The sequence below is a fragment of the Frankliniella occidentalis genome, unplaced genomic scaffold (genome assembly GCF_000697945.3).
Source record: "Frankliniella occidentalis isolate FOCC.00 unplaced genomic scaffold, Focc_3.1 Scaffold184, whole genome shotgun sequence".
NCBI lineage: Eukaryota > Metazoa > Arthropoda > Insecta > Thysanoptera > Thripidae > Frankliniella > Frankliniella occidentalis.
The window spans coordinates 78601-82025 of NW_026267310.1; the positions used below are offsets into that span (position 1 = coordinate 78601).

Consider the following 3425-nt stretch of genomic DNA (forward strand, 5'->3'; position numbering starts at 1 on the left):
GCAGCAGTGGGAATCGGAAAAAGAGTCGATCGCCAAAGTTATTTGTTATTCGGCCCGCGGTGGTGCGCGGCTAGAGTCCGAAACTATCAAACTACATCATCGCGCCGCGCTATGGAGTTATTGTGGTGTGGTTCGGACATGGTGTGTGCGTGTCGTGGTGTGACCACGATAAGTGCACGTGTCCGCGAGGCGGGGTGCGGCGGGGCGCGCTGTGGCGGGGTGCGGCGGGGCGCGGCGGGACACGTCGTGGCACGGACCCTCGTCGGGTAAGGCTGCGCGCGCTGGCGGGGCCGGGCTCTAGCGAAAGGCGTGACGGTGATATTAAGACCGACCTCGAACTTCGAGCCAAAGTCGACCTCGTCCGGGGCGGCGCGGGCCTCTGGTGCGGGCGCGGCGCGCGCGGCCCTCGGGCACTTCCCCTGGAGCTCCCTCCCCCTGCCCCACCTCCTCCTCCTCCTCCCTGACAAGGACGCCCGTGGCCTGGCCGGGCAGCGAGCGCTTCCTCTCCGGGGCGGCCGTGACTGCGGTTCGGTTCGGTTCGCACAGCTCCGGTCGGTCCGGCCCCAACAGCCAGCAGGGGGGGCCTCCCCGCCGCGGTAATGACTCACTGGAAGGCGAAAGTCAAACCTAGCCGATAATGACCCACTTCTCCTGGACCGAGCAGTTCGGGGCCGCGCGTCCGCCCGCGCGCCGCCGTTCGGGCGGGACAGTCATCGCCTGATAATGACACAAACGCACACACACGCACACGCACGCACACACCTACACGCACGCGCACACATACACTAACACACGCGCGCACACGCTGGCCGCCGCTGCTGGGCCCCGGACGCGCCGCAAGGACGCCAAACATTTGTCTTGGCATCAGGAGGTCAGCCACGCGGGCAGGGCGGGGCGGCGGTAACGACAGCGACAAACACCAGCACAGACGAGAGATAAAGTCATCCCAGTCAACCGGCCGAGCAGAATGGGGGGGGGGGGGACCCATACCGGCCGCACCGCGACAGTGTATTTAAATTACAGATTTGTGTCTGCTAACGTGTAAAATTAAGAGGAGCAGGCGCAAACTTTTCTTTTTCTCCGTCCACTGCTTGCAGAAAGTTAAAGCACCAGAAGTTTATAATAAGTAGGTGTCGTACGCGCAGAGTCCAGACGACGACGAGGACAGCGAGGAAGAGGGTGGAGGGGGTGTCGGGGGAGTTGGGTAACGTTGCTGGAGAGTCTACAGAGGAACGAGAACAGGCAGCAGCGGCTCGGCTTGGGTGCCGCTCCACGCCACGCCTCCCACAGGGGAGTGGCAAGGTCTCTCTGCTGCGAGAGAAGAGAGGAAAGAGAGAAGCTGAAATTGACCCTGGTGCGGAGCGGCGGCGCCCTCCTGGCGCGGACGCAGCGTACCGGATAGCGGAGAGTATTTCGCAACAACAATACAACCGCACCAGGACCGGGGCGGGGAGGGGCGGCCAGCCGGACCGGCAGCGCGTCGCGGACGACAAGCACGACAAGACAGGTCGGGCGTTCCGTCCTGCAGCACGGGGATCCTTGGACATGTGTCGCACGCAGCCGCAGGGCAGAGGCGAGGCGGCGGCGGGGCGAGTCCTGACTGACAACTTGTCGAACGGGCGTCATGTCGACGTTATTCACGATGATTTCCACTCTCCCCCTCTCTCCATCTCTCTCTGCCCTGTGTGACAGCCACATCCAGCAAGACGAAAGTGCCGCCAAATACGGAGTGCGTGGCGTGGTATACGGTCGGTGTGGTACATACGGGCACAACGACAGACGGCAGCAGTTCCCCACCGCAGCAGCCGCGTGTCCCGGCGCCGCCATGGCGTTGCGTGGCGCAAGCAGGCAAAACGAGGCGACGGTGACAACAGCGACAACGACAACAAAATCTGCAAGTTTATATTATGGCTCCGGAATAAAATAAAGAAGTGCGTGTCGCTCGCCCTCGTGAGTTGGTCGCCTTTTCATTTTTATCATCACACGCGCACACGCAACCAGATGGGCCATTTGGAGCTGGGAGGGCACGTTATCTTCTTGGAGTTGTGCGGGGAACACCGCCACACACCGCGGGCGGGCGGGCTGCCTAACGCACGGCGTCGTAAGAGGCAGGCCGGCGGGGTCGGCGACGATAGGCAGGCCCGCCCACCCGTCCGGTATGTCACCGCGCCGAGCACAGAAACACGCACGGGCACTTAACTACAACGTGGGCCCTCAGAGCCGTCTTTATACCTGTCTCGTTAGAAACAGCAGCAGCAGAAACAGCAGTCGATGAGGGTAAATCCAAAAGGTAAAGCGGCTGGTGGTGGTGGTTGTGGTGTCACTTGCTGTCACTCGCTCGCTCGCACGCACGCACACGGGCGAAAGTGGTCGTCTGGTCTCACACTCGCTCGCGGCGACCGAGTATACTGCCGGCCGGGCCGGGTACACACGCACTCGCACGCACACACACACGCACACACCGCCACGCGCCGCCACGCCGTCGCTCGCTGCGCGCCGGGCTGTTGTGTCCGGGGGGAGCGACTCGACTCGACTGCGGGCCCCGAGAGCCGCGCCTCGCCTCAGCGTCCGCCGCGCCGCCGCGGGGCCGCGGGAAGAGGAGGAGGCGGAGGCGGAGTGGGAGGAGGGGCGGGGGCGTGGGGCGGCTGGAAAACCCTTGGGCACGGCACAGGGCAGAGCACGCCAAACGTCTCGCGTACACCCTCTTCATCCTGCTCGCGAACCGAATCCGCGCGGCCGGCCCGGGTTAGAGTTTGTTGGTTCAAATACACCCGGGCCGAGCGCGCGTGGGCGTGGGCCTAAAGTTGTTTGCGTGCGGAGGTGTGCCGCCGGATTGAACTAGGTGAAGGAAGTTTGCACGCGCCGGAGCCGGAGCCCCCCCCCCGGGGCCCAGGGGGGTGGGGTGGGGTGGGTTCAGGCTGCAGCAATATCAGCATACCAGCCCCCCCGCGCCCGCGGCGAGCTTTGGGGGGGGGGGGGGGGGCAGCGCGTGGTCTATCGAGGAGAGCGATACCTCGGCCCGGCCGGCGCCGGCGGGATCCCGAACACTCGGCAATTCTAGATAGTTTGAGAGGAAAAGGTGAAAACTTTCCTAGAGTTTGATGAAAACGCCTGTTTATCAATGCCGACGCGCGGTCTGGGCCTCATAAGCTGAGAAAGTTTCCTCTCAAAGGTACCGCTCGAATTGCATCAGAACATATCAAAGTCAGTCTTGCCGCCTCGCAGAATGGGTGGCGGACGACTGCCACGAGACTTTCAGTGCAAGAATGAATGTAAAAACAGAGCGTGTGCGCGGCGCTCCGCAACACCCAGTGCAGTACAGTGAGTTGTGCATGCGTGGCCGCGCCCGCCCCCGCGGATCGCGTGCCGCCCGGGCGCGCGCTGCTGTGCGTGAGCGCGGCCAGGTACCGCGGCGGCAGCGGCGG

General features: G+C 63.9%; 1 protein-coding gene across 2 annotated transcripts in view; it reads right to left on the reverse strand.

Moving 5' to 3' along the window:
* Positions 1–3425, reverse strand: part of LOC113203728 (E3 ubiquitin-protein ligase RNF19B) — a 73175-nt gene that overhangs the window by 46426 nt on the left and 23324 nt on the right. The window contains exon 1 of one of the 2 annotated variants that reach the window (XM_026418556.2): positions 2233–2534. The exons of the other annotated variant lie outside the window; for it this stretch is intronic. The gene's annotated coding sequence lies outside the window, so the exon portion shown is untranslated. Of the gene's footprint in view, positions 1–2232; positions 2535–3425 lie in introns of those variants that run through there. 2 annotated transcript variants of the gene reach the window in all.